This window comes from Nyctereutes procyonoides, unplaced genomic scaffold, assembly GCF_905146905.1.
Source record: "Nyctereutes procyonoides isolate TBG_1078 unplaced genomic scaffold, NYPRO_anot_genome, whole genome shotgun sequence".
Lineage (NCBI taxonomy): Eukaryota > Metazoa > Chordata > Mammalia > Carnivora > Canidae > Nyctereutes > Nyctereutes procyonoides.
The window spans coordinates 23,639,852-23,665,415 of record NW_026575043.1 but is presented as its reverse complement, the minus strand read 5'-3'; the positions used below and the strand labels follow the sequence as shown (position 1 = coordinate 23,665,415).

General features: G+C 38.2%; 1 pseudogene; it reads right to left on the bottom strand.

Annotated features, from left to right (window-relative positions):
• Positions 1-22,142: 22,142 nt before the first annotated feature.
• LOC129508173 (60S ribosomal protein L36a-like) lies at positions 22,143-22,462 on the bottom strand (annotated as a pseudogene).
• Between the last annotated feature and the right edge of the window lie 3,102 nt (positions 22,463-25,564).

The following is a 25,564-nucleotide window of genomic DNA, read 5'->3' as shown; positions in this document are numbered from 1 at the left end:
ATGATTGACTGAGGAGGTCAACAGAAGGAGTTCAAAAACTCTCAAAGGTGTCAACCACAAAATGTCACTTTGAAGAAGAGTTCAAGCAACTTTGTGAAAAAACAATTAATAATAATACTAAATAAAACTCTTCCAGAAATATCTTTGGCCAGTAGTATTAGAGATAGTTCCAGCTAAGAAACTGATCAAAACATATGAAAATATACCAAGATATATACGAAGATATTTTGCTTATCTTATTTATCATGCACAGATAATTCACACAAATGAAAATACAGTCTCCTCCCACCCTACCCCACCCCACCCTTTCTTCTTCTTTTTAAATTTCAAGCTCTTGGTTGCAAATTCTTTGCTTTGATTCATATGTCAACTTCAGGGTCTCTGAAATCTGGCAGTTATTTCCCAACAAGCTGACAAAGTCTTTTCTCAGTGTTTAGGACCTCATGGTTCCTGTCTGGATTTTGCCTTTGCCAGTTGTCCCACTTTGGTGTTTCCAGTGTCTTTGCCTCTACTGCCCTCAGTTCTGGTAAAGTTCCAGACTGGTGCTCCAAGGAGCCTCATTTTGGCCCCCTCTTCCTTCCTTCCTATAAATCGGAAAAAAAAAAAAAGAATTTGACCCCAAAAGGATGAGTTAAGTTTAGGGTAAACAGAGCTACATATGACTACTAAGAAAAGCTGGGATTTACCCAATTTTTAATGTCAGTATCAAAAAGATTAGGTTTGCTGTTGTGAGAAGGATCTCAGATGAAGTTTATCCTAGCAACAGAATCATAGACTGGCTGAACAAGTCTTAAATGATACATGTGTTTTTGTTTTCCTGCTACCTCTGTCATTTTCCTCAAAATGTCAATCTGCATCAGTGGCGGTGGCATGTGACAAGACCACTTTCAGCTAAGACCTAAAGACCCTGGACACTAAATTTCAGAGTGGACTGTGAGACACATATGCAGATGACATGTAGAAAAGAGGGAGCAGAAAGCCAGTTAAATGACTTCTCAATCCCTCACTCTCTACCAAGGGCACAAAGGGACTAAGAGTGGAGACTGAAAGAGAATTCAAGGAGTATCTTGGAGAGAATTGCTGGTATCTGGTAGTCTTTACCTTTCTCCACATGGAAATGTCATTCCCAGGGTGGTAAGTTGTCTAAATTATCCTGAAGCTCCTAAACTCCTAAACATGAGTTTATTATAATGCCAAGCTCTATGCTGGTCATCGAGGATTCAAGCAATCATAACATTATACATCTGTCTTCAAGTATCTCAAGTCTTTTTTTATTTTAAGTCCTTTTGGATAAGATAGAAAAGATAAATACACTAACAGATATTATTTTTCTTTAAAAAAGAGTATTTAAATGCAAGTATCAACATGAGTATATAAAGGAAGAAACATCTAGCTTTGTCTTGGAACACTGGCAAAGGCTTCACAGAGGAAGTGGTATTTAAGATAAGCCTTAATGACCAGTAGTAACTTGGGAAGAGTAATAAAGGGAAACTAAATTTAAATTTAAGGCAAGAGCTATAACATGTGAAAAGTTTTTAAAAGCTAGAAGAGCATGATGTATGTGATGATTGATGAACAGCTCGATTCAATTGAGTTAAAAAGGGAACACCAGGATATGAGGCTAGAGAGATACACTATCACCAGATGGTGAAAAGGAACTTGTCCAGCCTGTTAAGAAGTTTGGATTTTATGCTGTAGGCAATAAAGAACTCAAGCTGAGGAGAACATAATAAAACTTGTGTTTAAAAAAGATAACCAGCTTCCAGATAGGACAGAACAGCTTGGACTGAACAATACTTCCTCTAAGAATAGTTAGAAAAATCAATTAAATACATAGTTTAGAACATTAGAAAACATCACAGTGCTGCTGAGGTAAGTAAGAATTAAAGCGACAAAATCTTGGAGAAGGAAGAACTGTGTAGAAAATCAAGTGGACAGTATACTTTTTTCCTCAGGGGATTTGTTGACTCTGGGTGTAGAGCAACAGACCAAGAATTCAGGCAAAAGGATTAAGGAAATGGGGTACCCTGGGTAGCTCAGCAGTTTAGTGCCGCCTTCAGCCCGGAGTATGATCCTGGAGACCTGGGATCGAGTCCCATGACTGGCTCCCTGCATGGAGCCTGCTTCTGTCTCTGCCTCTCTCTCCTCTCTCTCTCTCTCTCTTTCTCTCTCTCTGTGTGTGTGTGTGTGTCTCATGAATAAATAAAATCTTAAAAAAGGGGATTAAGGAAATGATTGCCACTAAGAGCAGGAAAATCAACAAAGCTTTTCACAGTCTATACTAGAGAAACAGAATTAAAAATTTAGAAGCTAAATTTTTATGAGAGGAGAGGTAGGCAATTGATTTTAATACTCCTGGATTTTACTCAAAGAAGTTGTGCTAGAATGGAGGCTAGAGGCCAAATAAAAATATCTGAAATTAGAGCAAATGTTTTGGCAATGATTCCATGCTAAGAACAGAGTTCAAGTCCCCACAGGTTCTCAGAATACCTGGAAGCTATGATCAAATAGTAAAAATTGAACTAGAAGTGGTTTGAGCCCAATTAGAACAGAATATTAATTGCCCATTTAATCTGGCAGCAAATGAAAGACTAAATCTTCTTTGAAGAAAGATAATATATTTTCAAACCTCTAAAAAATTTTTTCATACACAATGCCCAACATTCAATAAAAAATAACTAGGCATGGCATACCTTAGGATTAAAAACAAGGGGAAAAAAGGACAATAAAAATTAACCCAAGGAAACTCAGATATTGGAATTATGTGTTTGTTATACTCATTGTGTTGTGTTGTACATTACACTCCTACTACTTATTTATCTTTTCTTTTTTTAAAGATTGTATTTTTATTTATTCATGAGAGACAGAGTGAGAGGCAGGGACACTGGCAGAGGGAGAAGCAAGCTCCCTGTGGGGAGCCCGATGCGGGACTGGATCCCAGGAAGGGATCTTTTCTTTTTCCTTAAAGTTTCTCCAGGAAGCTTACACTGCATTTCCTAGGCCCAAGCTCTCATTGTTGGATTCCCCTAATAGGAGTCTCTGCCCCTACAGCAACGCATTTCCACTTGCAAGGGAAGAGCAAGAGGGCTTGGGGTAAGGGTTTGGGACAGAGTGGACATTGAGGCAGGAGGTAGTAGGAGGGAGGCTGGATGAAGGCAGGCACCACCACCCTAGCCCACTGCTCTGAAGCCTCAGAGGCCACTCCTGGGAGGGGAGCTACCCACCAGGACTTGGAGTCCACCCTGCTGGTGTGGTGCCCCATGCCTGGGATTATTTATGCACTGAAACTGCCACAGATGACCAACGTCAGCCTCCTGTGACTGTCGCCAGTGGCCTCAAGGAGAAAGCAAAACAGGAAGAATGAAAACCAGTTAAGGGGAAGCATGCAAGCAGTACTTCTGGATAATCAGATATGATAGAAACATGACATGTTAAGATGATCTAAGGATCTTCTGTGTGCCTATGTGGAATCAGTAAACCTGGGTTTTTACAACCAGCTCATCCAGTCCCTGCAGGGGAGGCAAGGGGCACAGGAGAAAATGGGAAAGAGTTTCCATGTCAGGCCAAAGCTTTTAGTGAGATACAGAGCTTACTTGGTAAACATGAAGAAATCGATTTGATATCTTCAAGTCTACATTTTTTTGTCCCCATTTTTTGGTCTACATGTGTCTCTGTAAGCAGAATAACCTCAAAGTCTTGGGTGGGGTTGGGAGGAAATCTTTTCTTCTACCATCTTGGAGTGAATGGCTGGGGACTGTGATAATAAAAAGATTAATCAGAGAGAATACAAAGTTCACGTATACGCACACTTGATAGTTTCTCAGTACTGAATAAGTCACTGAATAGCCAAAATAAAGCTCTAATATACCAACTCCAACAAGGGGGCATTGAAAGCTTCGGTGGGGAGGCAGAGAAGGTTCTGTTGGGCTTTTTGATGCTCATGGAAATGAGGAGTGTGTCTCCACGGAAAGCTGAATTTGCAGAAAGGGGGATTCGTGACAGCTGTATGTTCCTGGGGGCCCTGCTTTAGTCAGACATGGGAAGTTCAGATAAAATTTCTTTCTTCATCTTCTGTAACTCAAACGTTTTCACTTTAAAATAATCTTTATACCAACTCTTGGGATCCTAATGGGTCCCCACAATAGTAAAGTAAGTGTGCTTAGTCACATCTTAGGACCCACACATTCAAATTATTAAGGAAATAAAATGATTTTATTTCATGTCTCTCTAAAAAGTAAAACAATATGTTCTCCACAAGTAGGTATAATACTCCATTCTTTATAAGCATGCATTTTATTATTCGTCTGAAATTCAGATAAAAGCTTTTAACAGCTGGATATTTCATTTTTGCCTGGAATAATGAGGTATGCATCACCAGACAGGATTGGAATGTTTTTTACTTCGTTATGATTCCTTGTAGCCTGCCCATCATCAAGTCGTTGATGGCTGAGAATCACTACTGGATCAGGAGCCAGATTACCCATAATAATCTAATCATCAGCCTGTTTAGAATTTTAGTTTTATTCACTCAGGAGTGAGCTCTTAGAGATCTCCAGACTATTGTGAGAAATTCTTTCCCTTGAGTACTAATCCTAATGCTCATGAGATAGGATATCATCCTGGGGCATCTAAAAAATGTTTCTTTCAATTTTACTGTTTTAAAGATTTATTGAGTGCCATAGAACCAGAGACCTCTGGCAAGGTCTTATTACAAAAAGAGCCTCAGGGTTGAATAAGCCTTTTCCAAGATCAAGAAAATTAAGGATGATGACAATTCAGGAAAAAGCATACACGAACATACATACATAAATCAGTTCTTTTTTATTTCAGTCTCAAGATGGTACCACTGGAACATCTTACTGACATCTATGCAAAAGATCATATATTGGTCTTTGAAAATTCAATTTTAAAATTTTCACTCCATTTTTTAATGATGTAAGGGCTCTTTTGGGGTTCTTATACCAATATTCTATTGGTTTTGAAGTTTTATGGCATAAGGCTTGCCATTTTCCATACCAGAAGTCACTTTATTTCAACACCATGGTGTATTTCTGCTTGCGTACTGGCAAAGACAGTTGGAAAAAATGTGATATTTTATTTTATTGCTACCAGAAAATATTAGCCATAAGGCAGAAATGTGAGAAACCTCCCACTTTGTAAGAGGAATCCAGTCTATCAGGACTCCAGGCTCTATTGAAATGAGTGATGAATTTTAAAACTTTGTACCTAGTGCAGAAATTCATATAGCTAGTACTATCATGACAAGAGAGAAGCATGCTGTTCATTCGCTCCTTCCCTCTTTTGGCTAGAACGTGGATAACATGGCTGGACTCAAGGAGCACGCAGGAATGAGGCGGTGGAAAGCCACGTGTTGAGGATGGCAGAGGGAAAAGGTGGAAGGATTCTGGATCCCTGATGGTCATGGATCTGGCAATCCAGCCCAGGACTAAGTGAGAGGGAAAGAAAGAAATTTCTAATTTTTTAAAGCCAGGTAGTTCTTATACTGAGGAAGACATTGAAGAGGATCAGGATAGGCGACCCCAAAATATGCCATTTTGGCATAAGGGTTATTTTGAAGTGAAAGCAGTTGAGAAAAAGCAAACTCTTCTCTCTCCCTGTCTGTCTAAAAGCAGGACAGACAATTCCCCTGCGAAGGTATTCTTCTCTCTTTTTCCAGGAAGAGAAGAGCAGTCTTTATTACACAAGATGGAGATAGGATTGAGATGCATCTGCATAAACAAACCTTACTAAATAATCTTTATTTTCCAAACCCTTTTCTTTTGTCTTATAACTTCTGGGCAAATTTTTTCTTGTTGTTGTATCAATTTTTTTAATAAATTAATTTTTATTGGTGTTCAATTTACCAACATACAGAATAACACCGAGTGCTCATCCCATCAAGTGTCCCCCTCAGTGCCCGTCACCCATTCACCCCCACCCCCCGCCCTCCTCCCCTTCCGCCACCCCTAGTTCATTTCCCAGAGTTAGAAGTCTTTATGTTCTGTCTCCCTTTCTGATATTTCCCACACATTTCTTCTCCCTTCCCTTATATTCCCTTTCACTATTATTCATATTCCCCAAATGAATGAGAACATACACTGTTTGTCCTTCTCCAAATGACTTACTTCACTCAGCATAATACCCTCCAGTTCCATCCACATTGAAGCAAATGGTGGGTATTTGTCGTTTCTAATGGCTGAGGAATATTCCATTGTATACATAAACCACATTTTTATCCATTCATCTTTCGATGGACACCGAGAAAAGACCCCGAATAGCCAGGGGAATTTTAAAAAAGAAAACCATATCTGGGGGCATCACAATGCCAGATTTCAGGTTGTACTACAAAGCTGTGGTCATCAAGACAGTGTGGTACTGGCACAAAAACAGACACATAGATCAATGGAACAGAATAGAGAACCCAGAAGTGGACCCTGAACTTTATGGTCAACTAATATTCGATAAAGGAGGAAAGACGATCCACTGGAAGAAAGTCTCTTCAAGAAATGGTGCTGGGAACATTGGACATCCACATGCAGAAGAATGAAACTAGACCACTCTCTTGCACCATACACAAAGATAAACTCAAAATGGATGAAAGATCTAAGTGTGAGACAAGATTCCATCAAAATCCTAGAGGAGAACACAGGCAACACCCTTTTTGAACTCGGCCACAGTAACTTCTTGCAAGATACATCCACAAAAGCAAAAGAAACAAAAGCAAAAATGAACTATTGGGACTTCATCAAGATAAGAAGCTTCTGCACAGCAAAGGATACAGTCAACAAAACTCAAAGACAACCTACAGAATGGGAGAAGATATTTGCAAATAACATATCAGATAAAGGGCTAGTTTCCAAAATCTATAAAGAACTTCTTAAACTCAACACCAAAGAAACAAACAATCCAATCATGAAATGGGCAAAAGACATGAAGAGAAATCTCACAGAGGAAGACATAGACATGGCCAACATGCACATGAGAAAATGCTCCGCATCACTTGCCATCAGAGAAATACAAATCAAAACCACAATGAGATCCCACCTCACACCAGTGAGAATGGGGAAAATTAACAAGGCAGGAAACAACAAATGTTGGAGAGGATGCGGAGAAAAGGGAACCCTCTTACACTGTTGGTGGGAATGTGAACTGGTGCAGCCACTCTGGAAAACTGTGTGGAGGTTCCTCAAAGAGTTAAAAATAGACCTGCCCTACGACCCAGCAATTGCACTGTTAGGGATTTACCCCAAAGATTCAGATGCAATGAAACGCCGGGACACCTGCACCCCGATGTTTGTGTCAATTTCTTATTTAAATTGTAGTTAGTTAACATGCCTTGCAATACTGGTTGCAATACTGGTCTACTCCTGGTTGCAGGAGTAGAATTTAGTGATTCGTCACTTACATACAACAGCCAGTGCTCGTCACAAGTGCCCTCCTTAGTGCCTATCACTCATGTGACCCTCCTGCCCTCTAGCAACGTCAGTTGTTCTCTATAGTTAGTCTTTTACAGTTTTTCTCCCCAATTTTTCCCCTTCCCCTATGTTCATCGGTTTTGTTTCCTAAATTCCACATAAAAAGAGGGTATCTAGAGATACATACTAAAAGTAAGTACATACTAGTACATACTTTTACTAGTGAAATGGTATTTGTCTTTCTCTGATTGACTTATTTCACTTAGCATAATACACTTTACCTTCTGTGCAAATTTATTACCATTTGTTAAAATACTGTATAAGCCTCTGGGTCTGAAAACCTCTTTGGGATTTTCATTTCATTTCTGTGAGGCCCCCACATATATACACATATAATAAATCTATTTCTCCTACTAATCTTTGTCAGTTTGAGTCACAAAGCTTCATCACTGAATTTGAAAGAGTAGAAGAAAATGTGTTTTTTCTTCTGCCAAAACTTCAGGGGAGCCAAGATACATGAATTTGCTTGCTCTTTGGAAGACTGTGCGAGGTAATGTTCCCATTATGTACAAAGATAAGCAGATTAGTATAATGAACTCAGTTTCAATATCACCCATGACTAAACTGGTATCATCTGTACCCTTACTTTTTCTTTTCCCTCTGTAGTTTTTGAAGAAAATCCAAGATACTCTATTATTGCATCCACAAATGTTTTAGTATGTATCTCTAGATATCCTCTTTTTATAAAGATAGTAAATCCTGTAATGGGGTCCCACCCTCATGACCTTATCTAAACCTAATATCTCCCAAAGGAGATACATAGTGAGGGATCCTTTCAACATAGGAATTCTGGGGGTGGGGTGGGGAGAAGACACAAACATTCAGTCCATAACAATGGAGATGTTTCTCACTCCTTTTTAATGCTCCATGATACTCTATTATGTTTTTTAGATTAGTGTTACGAATAGCCCTGCACAGAATAGTTTGGTGCATTATCTTTATATCTTTGCAAGTGTATCTGGGGGACAGATTTCTAGAATTAGGATTGCCAGGTCAAAGGGTTTCTGGAGGACATTGTCATCTATGGTCCTTGAATCTGTCCTCTGGGGGGCTAAGGTATATTATCATCTACATCACACCTCAAGTATGGGAGATAGAGGAACACATTAAGCCACACCACAGGGATGCAACAGAGATGTTGATTGTCTAAGCCCTTGCTGTCTGTTGGAACATCAGCAAATCTGCTTCTCCGGGTGTGACCTGCTTTGTGAGCTATATTTTACTAGTCCCATGTGTCAGCACCACCAGAGGTCCTGCTACTTCTGGGGGCACTGTGAGAAGCAATGCTCCCATTTATCCCTCACAGTTTATATTATCCTTAAATGAACATTCTTTGGGATTTGCACTATCCCCGGATTCTTTCAAACTAATGAATTCCGGCATAGAATAAGGAAATACTTTTTCTCCCAATACTTTTTCTCCCATTTTCTCCCAATCCAGTGTTGGATTTCTGGGGCTGCCATAACAAAGTACCACAAACTAGTAACATAGCAGAAATTTAGGGCATCTGGGTGGCACAGTAGGTTATGCATCCAACTCTTGGTTGTGGTTCAGGTTGTGATCTCTGGGTCATGATTTCAGGATTTTGAGATTGAGCCCTGTGTCCACGTTCAGTGGGGAGTCCACTTAGAACTCTATCGCTCTCTGCCCTTCCCTCACTCATGTGTGCTTTCTCTCTCTCTCAAATTAATAAATTAAAAAAAATACAGCAGAGGTTTATTCTCTGACAGTTCTGGAGGTGAGAAATCCCAGATAAAGTTTGCTTGGTTCTTTCTGAGGGATCTAAGGGAGAATCTGGTGTGGGATCTTACCTAGCTTCTGGTGGTTGCTGGCAATTTCTGGCATCTCTTGGTTTGTAGATACATCATTCCAATCTCTGTCTCTATCTTCACATGGTGCTCTCCCTGTGTGTCTCTGTCTCCATTTTCTCTTCTTTTCTTTTTTTTTTTTTTAATTTTTATTTGAGAAGACAGAGAGCATGAGCAGGGGGTAGGGAGGGGCAGAGGGAGAGAAGCAGACTCCCTGCTGAGCAGGGAGCCCAATGCAGGGCTCAGTCCCGGGACCCTGAGATCATGACCTGAGCTGAAGGCAGACACTTAACTAACTGAGCTGCCCAGGTGCCGCTCCATTTTCTCCTCTTATAAGGACATCAAGTGTATTGAATTAAGGGCCCACCCTAATCCAGGATGACTTCATCTTAGCTTAGTTACATCTGCAAGACACTATTTCCAAGTCAGATCACATTCTGAGGTATGAAGAGTTAGGATCAACGTATCCTTTCAGGGGACATGATTCAACCCACAACAACTAGTCTGCTTTTATGTCTGCTACCCTGAGTAGCCCACCTCCGCCCTCACCCCACTTTCAATTTTGGGACACAAACCTTTGCTTGCTTTTCTAAAGGAATAAGGAAAATACTTCTCATTTTCCATTATGAGTATGCAGGAAAATAAGGCACAGCTTATTTTCAGAAAAAAATTATAGATAACCACTACAATATTTTTATAAAATTGAAAATGTATTTATTATTTTTGATGAGTGTAAGTGGAACACATAGCCATTATAAAAGTTCAATTTAGAAACAGCAGTAGCATATAAAATAGATTTGTCTTCTGATATAACAGGGGAGATAAAAGGAAAGAATAAATTGTTGATGTGGACTAGGTTATTGAAACCAAACCTTCTGAAAACGCCTAAAATTTTGGATAAAAGATTCTTCCTTGATGTCATCAAAAATTTGCCAAGATGTAAAGAGAGGAAAATTTCCTATTTTTTAAAAAAAGATTTTATTTATTTATTCATGAGAGACAGAGAGAGAGAGACAGAGGCAGAGGGAGAAGCAGGCTCCATGCAGGGAGCCTGACGTGGCACTCAATCCCGGGTCTCCAGGATCACGCCCTGAGCTGAAGGCAGGTGCTCAATTGCTGAGCCACCCATGCATCCTGGAGAGGAACATTTTCTAAAGGAAAACAGGAGCCCAGGAAGGTAAACAGAGCACATAAGCCTCCTGGGTTCTCAGGGCATTCACTGGGGCTGGTAAACTTGATCTTTGACTTTGATGGCCTCAGAAGGTAACAAAAAGCAAATCTGTGGTCAGCCTGAGAAAGGGAGACTGTCCTTACATTAAGATGGGGGCGAAAAGGGCTAGATCATGAGGTAAAGTGAATCAGAAGTGAACTTTCACCAAGTATCTATAAGAAAAGTTGCCCTAAAGCTGAACAGAGGTGACATGGAGGGCAGGGAAGTATATCCCAGAAATGATGATACTTAGCCCCACTCATGGATTTGCAGCATAAATTCATTTCTCCTGCATGGTCAAGATTATTTAAGTCTTGAGTTAATTTAAAAATTGTGGTACAATCACTTTGGAAGGATCTTTCTATTCGGTAGTTTCTTTTTATTTTTTAAAAAGTTTATTGGTTAAGCGTCTGCCTTCAGCTCAGGTCATGATCCCAGGGTCCTGGGAGTGAGCCCCACATTGGGCTCCCTGATCAGCGAGGAACCTGCTTCTCCCTCCCCCTCTGTCCCTTTCCCTGCTTGTACTCTCTCTCTCTCTCTCTATGAAATAAAGACATAAAATCCTAAAAACAAATGATTTATTAATTTGAGAGAGCGTGGGCATATTGCAAAGCAGGGGGAGGGGCCAGAGGGAGAGAGAGCGATAAATCCTAAAGCCAACTCCCTGCTGAGAAAGCACAGAGCCTGACTCTGGGCTCCATCCCAGGCACCTGAGATCATGACCTGAGTGGAAATCAAGAGTCAGACACTTCGATGACTAAGCCATCCAGGTGCCCTCTTTGGTAGTTGCTTAGAAAGTTACCCTTGTACCTGCCATACCATCCAGCAACTCTACCCTTAAGGAAAACAAAAATGTATCCATAAAAATACATGTAAATTGCTGTTCAAAGCAGCCTTATTCATTATGATGATCCAAATCTGGAAACACTTCAAACAGCCACGAACTGGAGAATGGATAAAGAAATTATGATAAATTTATATCATGAATTATTACTCAGAAATTTAAACAAATCAAACTACTGATACATGTGGATAAGTCTCAAAAATAATATGCTGAACAGGAGCAGACAGATACAAAACAATGCATACTATATACTATTTATATGAAATTCTAAAACAGAGTAAACTAATATGTAATGGCAGAAAGCAGATTAGTGTTTCCTTAAGGTTAATAGTAGGAAAGATATACTGGAAAATTTTGGGGGGGAAAATGTTCTATATCTTGAGGTTGGTGGTGTTCACACAGTTGTAAACACTTGTTAAAAGTCACTGATATGTGTATAATTAAAGTATTCAAGTTTTATTTTATGTAGTTTATATTTCAACAACATTGTTTACATGGTAAAAAAATTATTTTTTTAAGATTTTATTTATTTATTTGGGAGGGGGAGAAGGGCACGAGAAGGGGGAGGGGCAGAGGGAGAAGCGGACTCTCTGCCCATCAGGGAGCTGATGTGGGGCCCAATGACAGGCCCCTGGGATGAATGACCTGAGCTGAAGGCAGATGCTTAGCTGACTGAACCACTCAGGCAACCCTAAAAAAAGATTTTAAAAAATGTGATGCTGGACTGAAAGCCACTAGGTACTTGACACTGGGTAGAAATATCTGTCTCTTAGGCCTCAAAAAGATGACCACGAAAAATTTTTCATGGGCAGGACCTAGCTCACAATAAAAAAAAAAAGTGTCATAGATACACTGTATCATGGGCAGAAATATAAATTTGTAGAAATAAATTTGCTAAGACTTTAAATGGTAAAGTTATCATAGATTATAAAACAGTCATGTTCATTATGTTTAAAGAAAAAAATGTGTGGGGAATAGATTATTATTAAAGGTGACCTGGTAAATGTAAAGAAGAACCAAATAGAATAAGAAATGGAAAATAGAAAACCTTTAAAAATTTGATGGATATGTTTAACAGAAGACTCAACTCTATTGAAGAGAAAATTAGTCAACTGAAAGATCAGAATAAATGATCCAGAATGTAGAACAAAGAAAAAAAATGTACAAAATATGATAGAAGAGTTAGAAAGTGAGCTCTCAGATGTCTAACTGGAGTTTCAAAAAAAAAAAAAGAAAAGAAAAACAAAAACAAAACACAGAGAATGAGAACAGTAATATTTGAGATGATGGCTGAAGCTTTTCTAGAACTAATAAAAGATCAATTCACAAATTTAAGAAATCTACCAGTAAAGAGAAATCCTTATCTAGCTTCATATGAATAAAACAATAAAATAACAAAATCCTAATTAAATTGATGAAAGACAAAGACAAAAGGAAAATCATAAAAGCACATATATTCAAAATACAGAGTGAAAACAGATTTCTCAAAAACAATGTGGAAATCAGAAGACAAAGTACTGAAAGATTAGAGCTGTCATTCTTGCATTGTGTAGTCAATGAAAGAGAAGTTTTCAAAAATGAGCTTGTAAAAAAAAGCATTTTCTGATAATGAAAACAGAGAATCCGTTTTCAGCAGGTCGTCACTAAAGGAAATTTTAATGAATATATTTCAAGCAAAAAGGAAATAATCCTAATGGAAGATCTGATGTATAAGAAAGAATAAAGAGTAAAGACAGTGGTGAGTATCTAATGAGCCTAAATAATCAGTAAACAAATAATGACGATGTCTAGTGGGATTTGGAGAACAGGATACAGTTAACGTGACAATAACATATAAATCAAGAAGAAAGCAAACAGAATGATAAAAATTCTAAAAGGACAAAAGAGAAAAGCATTTAATAGATATTTCTATATTGAATCTCTCTATTCTAGGTACGTTGTATGAGTGGAATTGTATAATCTTTTCATCTAGCTTATTTTATTTACCATAATATTATCGAGGTTCATCCATATCGCAACACGGTCTAAGTTTTCTTTCCTGTTGAATAATATTCCATTGTGGGTATATGTGGATTTTATTTATACATTCGTCTGTCGGTGGGTATTTTTTATTGTTAACTATTATGAACACTGTGCATCTTATTTTTAAGTTGAAAATATAACTGTAGATTTAAGATGAACAATACGTAAAATTGGTATATTTATATATGATCACTATTATGGCACTAATTAACACCTCTATCACACTGCATAATTATTTCTTTCCAGTGGTTGAAATCATTAAGTTCTAATCTCTTAGCAAGTTTGGTGATTATAACACAATATTGTCTATATTCACACTACTGCACATTAGATCTCTAGGACTTATTTACTACTTGTTTCAAGTTTATACCCTTAAAGAACTTCTGTCCAATATCTCTACCCCTACACCCTGATAATGACTATTTTATTCTGTTTTTATAAGTTTGGCCTTTTTGGATTCCACAAATAAGTGATACCATATAGCACTTGCCTTTCTCTGCCTCACCTCACTTAGCAAAATATCCTCAAGGTCCACACATATTACAAAAGGCAGGATGTCCTTCTTTCTCACGGCTGAATAATTCCATTGTATTATATACGATTATCTTTATCCTTACCCCACTGATGACATTTAGGTGGTTTGCATAACTTAACTATTGTGAACAACGCCTTAATAAATAGTAATATTTGAGTAATATTTGAGATATAAATATAGGAGTGCATACATCTCTTCAATATCCTGGTTTTCATTTCCTTTGGGTGTATACTCAGAAGTGAAATTGCTGAATTAATGGTAGATCTATTTCTAATTCATATTGTTTTCCATAGTGAGTGAACAAATTTACATTTCCATCAACTGTGTACAAGGGTTTCCTTTTCTCCACATCCTTGACAATACTTATTTTCTCTTATGTTTTTTTTTTTCCTTATGTTCTTGAAGACAGCCATTCTAACAGGTGTGAGGGAATATCTCATTGTGGTTTTGATTTGCATTTCCTTGATTATTAGTGTCAATGAGCGTCTTTTCATGTTCCTGTTGGCCATTTGAATGTCTTCTTTGGAAAACTAGTTCTTCTGCTTATTTTTAAATCACATTGTTTTTGTTGTTGAGTTCTATGATTCTTTATGTTTTTTGGATATTAAACCTTTATCTGAAATTTCTCTCCCATTCTGGAGGTTGCCTTTTAATTTTGTTGATTGTTTCTTTTGTTGTGCAGAAGCTTTTAAGTTTGATGTAGCCCCATTTTTTTATTTTTGCTTTTGCCATTTGTGTTTTGGTGTCATACCCAAAAAATTGTTGCCAAGATCAATCTTGAGAAGATTCTTCCCTATGTTTTTTTTTCCCCTAGGATTTTATGTTACCAGGTCTTATATTTAAGTTTTCGATCCATTTTGGGTTAATTTTTGTGAATGGTGTAAGATAGAGCTCCAAATACAGTCTCCTGTATGTGTTTATCCAATTTTCCCAACATCATCTGTTGAGGAGATTATCTTTTTCATATTGGGTGTTCTTGACTCCTTTATTGAATATTAGTTGGCCATATATGCAAGGTTTAATTCTGGACTCTCTCTTGGTTTATGTGTCTATTTTTATGCTAGTACCATACTGGTTTTTTAAAAAATATTTTTATATATTTATTCGTGAGAGACACAGAGAGAGGCAGAGACACAGGCAGAGGGAGAAGCAGGCTCCATGCAGGGAGCCCAGTGTGGGACTCGATCCCAGGACCCTGGGGTCACGCCCTAAGCTGAAGGCAGACGCTCACCTGCTAAGCCACCCAGGCATCCCAATACTGTTTTTATTACTATAGTTTTGTAGTATAATCTGAAATTAGGAAGTGTGATAACTCTGGCTTGGTTTTTCTTAGGATTGCTTTGGCTATTCAGGGTCTTTTGTAGTTGCATGAAAAATTTTAGATAATTTTCTATTTCTAGGGAGAATGTTATTAACATTCTGATAGGGATTGCACCAAATCTGGCTAAATCTGGACATTTTAACAATATCAGTTCTTCTATTCCATGTATACAGGATCCCATTCCATTTGTGACTTTTAAAATTTCTTTCAGCACAGTCTTGTAGTTCTTGTATAGATGTCTCATTTCTTTGGCTAAATTTATTATTTAGGTTTTCTCTTATACTACTGTGAATGAGATTTTTTTTTCAGATGCTAAATTTTTAGTGTACAGAAATGTAACTAATTTCTGTGTGTTAATTTACATCCTGCAACTTTACTGAAATTGTTGGCTAGTTCCAACAGCTTTTTGGCTGGGTTTTTGATATACAAAATCATTATCATTTGCAAGTAGCAATAATTTTCTTCTTTTATTTCTTTGTCTTTCCCAATTTCTTTACCTAGGACTTCTAGCACCATATTGAATAAGAATGGTGACAGTGGGCAATCTATCTTATTCCTGATCTCAGAAGAAACACTTTCAATTTTTCACTATTGAGTATAATGTTAGGTGTGGGTTTGTCATAAATGGCCTTTATTATGCGAGGTATGTTCCTTCTATAGCCAAACTGTTGAGGATTTTTATCATGAAAGGATATTCTATTTTGTCAAATGCTTTTTCTGCATTTATTGTGATATTTATGTAATTTTTATCTTTTATCTATTATTGTGATGTATCACATTTATTGATTTGCATGTGTTGAACCATACTTGCATCCCGGGGATAAATCCTGCTTGGTCATGGTATGTTATCTTTTTAATGTGTTTTTAAATTTGTTTTGCTAATATTTTGTTGAGAATGTTTGCATTTATATTCTTCAGGGGTATTGGTCTGTAGTTCTCTTGTAGTGTCCTTATCTGCCTTTGGTATCAGGTAATGCTGGCCTTGTAGAATAAGTTTGGCAATTGTCCCAACTCTTCAATATTTTGGAAAGGTTTATGAAAGATTGGTGTTAATTTTTCATTAAATGTTTCATGGAAATCACCAGTGAAACCATTTGGTCCCAGGGTTTTCTGTGTTGGGAGGCTTTTGATTACTGATTTAGTCTCTTTTCTCATTATTGATTTGTTCAGATTTTTTATTTATTCTGATTCAGTGTTGGTAGGCTGTATGTCTCAAGGAATATATCCATATCTCCAGGCTATCAAATGTGTTGGCATATAATTTTCCTAAAAGTCTCTTATAATCCCATATATTTTTGAAGAATCAGTTGTGATATCTTTTCTTTCATTTCTAATTTGTTTGAATCTTCCTTTTTTTCTTAGTTTAGTGTTTATCTTTTCAAAAAAAATTAGCTCTTAGTTTTGTGTATCCTTTCTATTATTTTTCTGGTCTCCAGTTAATTTATTTCTGCTCTGATTTTATTATTTTCTTCCTCCTGCTAACTTTGGGCTAATTTGTTCTTTTTTTTTTTTTTTCCTATTTTCTTGAGACAAAGTTAGAATGTTCATTTGAGATCTTTCTAATTTCTTAAACTTTTTTTTTTTTTTTTTTAGCGAGAGAGTGAGTAAGCATGAGGGAGGGGCAGGAGGAGAGGGAGAGAGAATCTTAAGCAGGTTTTACACCCAGCACTGAGCCTGACCCAGGATTTGATCTCATAACCCTGAGATCATGACCTAAGCCAAAAATCAAGAGTTGGACGTTAGCTGATTAAGCCAACCATGTGCCCCTCTAATTTCTTTCTTTCTTTCTTTCTTTTTTAAGATTTTATTTATTTGAAAATGAGAGAAAGAGAGAGTGCATGAGCAGGAGGGAAGGACAGAGGGAGAGGGAGATGGAAGCTCCTTGTTCTGCAGGGAGCTGACTGTGGGGCTCAATCCCAGGATCCCTGAGATCATGACCTGAGCCAAAGGCAGACGCTTAACCCAATGAGCCACCCAGGCATTTCCCCTCTAATTTCTTTTTTCTTTTTCTTTTTTTGTTAAGATTTTATTCATTTATTCATGAGAGACACAGAGAGAGAGAGGGAGAGAGAGGCAGAGACACAGGCAGAGGGAGAAGCAGGCTCCATGTGGGAAGCCTGACATGGGACTTGATCCCAGGTCTCCAGGATCACACCCCGGGGTGAAGGTGGCGCTAAACCGCTGAGCCACCCAGGCTGCCCTCCCCTCTAATTTCTTAATAGATATATTTATTACTATAAACTTTCCTGTTACAACTACTTTTGCAGGATTCCATAGGATATATGTTCTTTTTTCATTTTTATTTGTTTCTAGATAGTTTTTTATTTTCCCTTTTTGTCCTCTTTGATCCTTTGGTCATTCAAAATGTGTTGTATATTTTCCATTTTCCATCTTTCCTCTCATTGTTAATTTCTAGTTTCATACTGCTGTAGATAGAAAAGATTGTGTGATATTAATATTCTTAAATTTGCTAAGACTTGTTTTGTGTTTTGTGTCCTACCATATGATCTATCCTGGAGAATGTTTCATGTGCATTGGGGAAGAATATTTATTTTGTTGGTTATGAATAGAATGGGTGATATATATACACACACATATATATATATGCATATATATATGTATTTGGTCCGATTATGGTACAATTTCATATGGTATGGTTTCTTTGGGTTTCTATCGGGATGATCTATTTATTGTTATACATGGGGTTTTGAAGTCTCCTACTTTTATTGTATTATTCTCTCTTTCTCACTTCATATCTGTTATTATTTCCTTAATATATTTAGGTGCTTCAATATTGGGTGCGTATATATTTATGAGTGTTATATTGTGATTGACATATGGATCCCTTTATCATTATATAATAACTTTCTTTGTCTCTTGTTACTGTTTGTGGATTAAAATTTATTTTTTCTGATGTAAGTATGGCCACCTCCACCTTCTTTTGGTTTCTACTTGCATGAAATATTTCTGTCACTTCACTTTGAGCCTGTTTGTGTCTTTAGAGCTAAAACGAGTCTTTTATAGGCAGCATACTATTGGGACTTATTTATTTAGCCCTCTAGCTACTTTATGACTTTTGATTGGTGAATTCAATCCATTTATACTTTGAGTGATTATTTAGTATTATCATATATAATATAAATGATATATAATATAATTACTATTATTACTATTGCCATCTTATTGTTGGTCTCCTGGCTGTTTTTTTATCCCCATTGCTTCTTTCTTTCTGTTTCTCCCTAACTTTGAAAAAAAAGTGGTGGTTTTCGGGATCCCTGGGTGGCGCAGCGGTTTGGCGCCTGCCCTTGGCCCAGGGCGCGATCCTGGAGACCCGGGATCGAATCCCACGTCGGGCTTCCGGTGCATGGAGCCTGCTTCTCCCTCTGCCTGTGTCTCTGCCTCTCTCTCTCTGTGACTATCATAAATAAAATAAAATAAAAAAAAATTAAAAAAAAAAAGTGGTGGTTTTCCATGATGGTATGTTCTGTTTCCCCTTTTTAAATGTTTTGTGAATCTATGTTAGATTTTTCCTTTCTGTTACCTTGAAGATTATATAAAATATCTCAGAAATAAGCAGTTAATTTTATGCTAATAGCAACTTATCCTCATTCACCAAAAAGACCACCTTTTCACTTCTTCCTTTCTATATTTTTTATGCAACAATTGATCTCTTTTTATGCTGTGTATTTGTTAACAAATTATAATAGCTTTAGTTGGTTTTAATAATACTCTTTTTTTCCTTTATCTGCCATAATATAGTTATGTGGTTAGCACATCATTCTACTATACAGTTACATTTTGCAAAAATCCATCTTTACCAGAGTGTTTGTATTTTAATGTTTTCATGTATTTTAGTATGTTTTCTGTTGCCAATGAGTGTCTTTTCATTTTGGCTTATAGAAACCCCTCTGAACATTTCTTGAAAGTCAAGTCAAGTGGTGGTGAACTACCTCAGCTTTCGTTTATCTGGGAAAGCCTTTATTTCTCCTTCATAACTGAGGAACAACTTTGCCAGATAAAGCATTCTTGGTTGGCAGTTTTTATCTTTAACACTTTGAATATGTTATTCCAATTTCTCCTGGCTTAGAGAATTTCTGCTGAGAAATCCATTAATAGCTTAATGGTGGTTCCTTTGTAGGTTACTTTCTTTTCTTTTTCCCCTGGCTGCCTGTAAGATTCTTTCTTTATCATTAATTTTTGGCAGTTTCACTAGAATATATCTCAAAGGAGTTCCTTTGCATTGAGATAATAAACTGTTCTATTAACTTATTGAAATTGTATGTCTAATTCTTCCCCAGTTTTGGGAAATTCTCAGCTTTTATTTCTTTAAATGAATTCTCTACCCACTTCTTTCTCTTCTGTTTTTGGTACATCAATTTTTCTTATATTCCTCTTTCTGATAGAATCTGTTAGGTCTGATAGGTTTCCCTCACTTAAAAAAAGTCTTACTTTTCTTTCTTCTTCTAAGCTGAATTATTTCTATATTCTTATCCTCTAAGTCATTTATCTTTTCTTCGAGCTGATCTGCCTTGTTACTGATGCTCTTGATTGCATTCTTTATCTCATTCATTGAATTCTTCAATTCCAGAATTTCCATTTGATTCTTTTTATAATTACCATACTTTTGGTAAAGAACTTATCAGATCATTTTTTCCCCTTGATTTCATTGAATTGCCTTTCTGAGTTTTCTTGCAGCTCATTGATCAGTTCCTTGTACCAGATACTTGCTGGTGATTTATGACCATTATGGATGGATCCATAGATGCCAAGAGGCATGAGAGGAGCTACTAAAGCCCCTACGGGAAAGAATTTTGGGCAGGGATAGCACCAATGGGAATGCCTGCTATATTGTAATTTGGACAAATAATAGAGACTTTTTGTAGAAAGTATCATGTAAGGTGGGCTGATTTGTGAATAATAGCATAAATGGGCTTAGGTAAAATTTATAAATATATGTTATCTCCAGAATCTGAAAATACCTAAATAACATTGGGTTTATTTTAATGTGGGTGCTTAGAGTGTCAATCACTTCTTGAGAGTGTCAGGCATGGAATAGCTCTTGATTTATCAATTTTCAAGAATTTAACCAAGATAGTGGGGCCTTGTAATATGCGGGGCAGTGGTCCATGCCATTTTTGTGAGCTCCTCTGTGAATATTTGTACAACTTGAAATGAGTCTATCAGATAAATTTCCCCAGAGGAGGATGTCATTCATATGTTATAGCTGTGCTCTTGGAGAAAGTTGGATGTGGTTAAGATCTTGCCTGCAAAGATTCCATGTTTTAAACTGCCCAAATCTCTCACTAATCCCCAAATCATGTATGTGCATTATGAACACAGACTCCAAAGAACTCCAGCAACGAAGACTGAAGAAACTGAACTGAGATTTGAGCTGAGACAATCAATTTGTCCCAGTTTGCCCAGGACTTTCCTATTTTATATCTGAAAGTCCCACTTACCAGGAATCCCTATCAGTTCCAGGCAAATTGGGATGCTTGGTCACCCTAGCTACTTACTCAAAAGACTGGGTTTGCAGTTTGAATCTGGTAATAACTGCCTGCTAAAATAAACAAAGAAACAAACACACAAATAAACAATCACACTTTAGGAAGAGTATAATAAAATCCTGAGCTTACACAACATAACAATCATAATGATTAAGACACAATCCCAAACTACTATTCATGTGAAGAAATAGTCAAATGTAATTCATTTTCAGAAAACAATTACTGGAGACTAACACTCAAGGTGGCCAAATTTTTGGAATTAACAGGCAAACATTTAAAAACATGTATTTGGGGACACCGTGGTGGCTCAGCAGTTAAGCATCTGCCTTTGGCTCAAGGCATGATCCTGGAGACCCTGGATTGAGTCCCATGTCAGGCTTCCTGCATGGAGCCTGCTTCTCTCTCTGCCTGTGTCTCTGCCTCTCTCTCTGTGTGTCTCTCATGAATACATAAAATCTTAAAAAAAAAAACAACAACAACATGTATTAACTATGCCCAATTTTATAAAAGAAAGCACAGTCACAAAAAATGAAAAGATAGGCCATCTCAGAAGGGAAATAGAAACTATAAATTAGGGGCCCCTGGGTGGCTCAGTCAGTTAAGCATCTGCCTTTGGCTTGGGTCATGATCTCAGGGTCCTGGGATTGAGCCCTGCATTGGCCTCCCTGCTCATCCGGGAGCCTGCTTCTCCCTCTGCCTCCTCCCTGCTGCTCATGGTCATACTCTGTATCTCTCTCAAATAAATAAAATCTTTTTAAAAAGGAACTATAAATAAGAATGGAATAGAAACTCTGTCTTGAAGATAAGTCAAAAAAAATTTTCCTATCTGAATAACACAGAGAAAAAAAGATCAAAAAATAATGAACTATCTAATGGATCTCTGATACAACACTAAGAAATGATAGAAATAGAATCCTAAAAAGAGGGGGTAGAGAAAATGAGTCAAAATTTTTTTTCAAGTTTGATGAATAAATTATTAGGTCAGTGAGTGTTACCGTGCTCACTGTTGTACTTCCTCTCAGTGGTCTTAGACACATGCAATTTTTTAATTAACAAGAAAATATTATTTTAAACAATTAGAAATGAAATCACTTAAAATGGCTTTTGCTCCCGGTGTTTTAACAATTTTTCTTTTGTTGGCAAGCCCCATACTTTTAGTCAGATTGGGTGTTAAGTATCAGGAAACCCTGAAGAGTTTCATGTATTCACGTGTTAGAATTTACATATGGCCGATAACTGGCATTCTCTGTGGTGTATACCCCATTAGTCTCCTACTCACATTTTCTGCCCCCTGTAAGTGACCAATGGCTCCTCCTTTATTTATTCATTCATTCATTTGTTCATTCATTCATTTAGAAGTGAACATAACCTCAAGATTTTATTGTCTTTATTGTCTTCAAAATATATCAAAATAAGGAGCTTAGAAGTGGATCACTTGGCCTTCTCTCTTCTTATTTCCTCCCAGTTCCAAATGCTTGCATCTCTTAATAACCAGCATTCTCTTAGATCTGCAGTTGGGCTCAATATATTCAAGCCTCAGTACAGTTTTCTTTGTAATTTTAGCTTTTTTTCCAGAAAGCGGCTTAGTCTGCCCTCCACAGCCACTCTGCTTCCTGTCAGAATGCCACCTTCCCTGGGCATAAAGAAGATTTTTGCCTTTCTCATGCTGTGTCACTTTATGGGTTGGTTCTTGTCACACTTCCTGCACAAAGTCCAGCAGGTTTTAGGAATGTTCACCATGTTTGTGAGAGTGCTGTCTGCGCAGAGAGCTCCTCCATTATCTAGAACTTTCTCCTTGAGCAGATACAGTCGTATCTTTAGGACTGACATAGGCTTCAGACCATGGCGCAGTAGAGGTGAGGAGGCCTCTTCCCATGCTCTTCTGATGTGTGGTCTGGACTTTGCCAAGTTGTTAGTGTTTCCAAGCATGACCGGTGTAACTACAAAAAACTTGGTGGGGGCTGCTCATAATTATAACCTATATTGTTTGTTTATTCACTCACTTAAAAAATATTTATTGAGGTCTTAGTAAGAGCCCAGCTTTGTGCTAGGTGCCATGAATAACAGCAAATGCTCAGACCTGACACTGGTATAGCACAAGTTATGTGCCAGGTACTATTCTAAGTGCTTGACATATATTAACTCAGTGAATAAGCTGGTCCTTGATGCAGGAGAAATACATGCAAACTGTGTGGTAAGGACAGTGACAAAAATTGGTACCAGTTAACATCCTTTATGAGGGGTAATAAATCAAACGACACCAACATCTGAATCCACCAAAAAAATGATTGAGAACTAACTTGATCAGGAGACAAAAGGAGTGAATGAAGGTGAAGGGCAAACAAGGATATAACCAAACTGCACCAGGATACTGTGCTGGGCACCGAGTGAGCAGATGGGGTGCTTTGTTTGCATCCCCTACTGCTAGTTCTGGGGCTATGGGAACACCCTGCCTTTGGCCTACCCTGGACTCTGAGCACAAACAGCCTGACTAGAGGCAGAGCAGTAGTTCTCCCACTTTCCTGGGCAGGCCGGGGTTTCTGGTACCCATAAATGCCTGCAGCCCCTCCATAGACCATTGCAAGAGGGCTCACTGCAAGGCTGTTCTCTCCTAGATGAACCCCAGCTTGAGCCTGTGTCTGTGCAAGGCCAAGGCTAACAGATGGACATGCAGGTGAGCCCATGGGTGGGCAAGTCGTGCAGTCCTTGCTGGGGTCTTGCACCTTGTGCAGCCATTCCCCCTGGGGCAGCACAGGCCACAGGACACCCCTGCCAGCCTGGGTGGTCTATCTGTGGTGGTTGGTTGCAAGGGTTTGATCCAGCTGTGGAAGGAGGGGGAAGATGATGAAAGGAAGGTACTTTCAGACAGTGTGGAGGCCAGCCAGCAGCAGCTGCCACCACGTCAGAGGGTGGTGGGCAGGAGGGACTCTGGCAGCCTGATGTGCTGGGGTGGGAAGATGATGCGAGTCCTCAGGACAGGAAGCACAGAGGACCACCAATCTGCTTAGAAAGCTCAGCCTCCAGTGTTTGGAACCAAAATATGGCTATTTTCACTATAAAAATCATAAAAACCAGATGGGAGAGTGCTTACATGTGGTGCATATTTGGGAGAAAGTTTATTTCAAACATCTTTGTTGCAAATGCCAAATGAATGTTGACATTTATTGAGTAGAAACAATCCGTGTCAGACCTATTGAAAGTCTCATTGCTCCTGTCCTCCAAAGAAAAGACACAACGAACTAAGGAAGTCCCATCAACAGAAACTGGTCTCCGCAAAGATAACAGAGTCTCCCACGGCAACATTTACAGCTCCAGACACATCGTGGGACAGTGTGACTTGCACAGGGCACCCAAACTCTCTGGTAACTTACTATCCGTTCCCCTTTTGTGCCACTTAACTCTGAACTGACATTGGAAAATGGTTAGGCTTATGCAGTTTTTGTAGGTTGTGTAACAGTTGTACAATGTGAATAGAATAAAATAAATGCATAAAAAAGTAGGGGGAAGAAAGGATCATGTATTAAAGTACCTTGGAGCCTCGGGCCTCAAATGATAGGCTGACCTGACCCCACAGGTTGTGCAGGCTGTCACCATGTTCCACTGTGGTCTGTGGTCCCTCAGCAGCCTGCAGACCAGGGCTTACCTCAGGGAGGGGCACAGGGCTTCTCAGTTCAAAAGGGGATCACACGTCCAGATTCCTGCCCTATTCTTGTTCCGGAGCCGCTCCTTAGGGCACGCCACTGGTCTGACAACATTGTCTTCCTTTTGTCCTCCGTGGTGGGCAGACTGAAATTTCAGTGTGACGTCCAGGAGTTGCCTGATAGGCTGTCAGCTGAGAAGACAATCAATGCCTAGAAGCACTTGCAGTCACAGGAAGAGATTACTGACATAGCAAAGGAAAGATTGCACAAAATAAGGATTTTACAGGCCTCCTTTAGTGATTCTATCTCTGTAGCCATGGTTCTCAAAGTGTAGCCCTGCACAAGAAACATTAGTGTCGAGAACGTGGGCCCCTGGCAATCTAAGTCCCCCATGTGATTTTTGACTCTAAAGTTCCAGAAGGCATTTTAATCTTTCTTTGCATTGTTTCTTTCCCTGAAGAAGTCCATTTTATACCCTTCCAGTGATATCTGGGTAGTCATACTTAGATATTTTTCTAAAATGCTCTCTTAAACGGTGAACTTTGGCTTTTCGAAAGGGGTCTGTGAACTTCAAATCCAGTTTATGTTTTATTTATATGCAGCCATTGAAATAAGGAAGGTTTTACATTTTTAAAACATTGTTAAAAATAAAAAGAGGGGTGCTTGGGTGGCTCAGTCAGTTGACTCTTGAATTTGGCTCAAGTCATGGTCTTGGAGTGAGGGGATCAAGCCCTGCATCAGCTCTGTGCTCTGCACAGATTCTCCTTGGGATTTTCTCTCTCTCCCTCTGCCCCTACTCCTCTGCCCTCATGCTTGTTCTCAGAAGGAAGGAAGGAAGAAAAGAAGAACAGAAGAAATGAGGAAATAAAGAAAGAAAACAAATAGGTGACAGATGCAATATAGCCCTCAAAACCTAAAATATTTACTATCTGGCTCTTTAGAGAAAATGTTTGCTGATCCCTTCTTTTAGATTTCCTGAAAATCTTATTTACTTTGAATTAAACAGTCATATTTCTTCTGTAAATATGTTTTGACATCCAAAGTCAAGGTAGAATAAACTTGTTAAACAATGCTTTAATTTATAGAGCTGTATTTTTCTATTAGCAAAATTTAAATTCTGCACTGCTTTTTATAACTACCTATCTTCTGGTTGGAAAGGAACAGGATCCTGTATTTCACTCTCAATTGACAAATATTTATT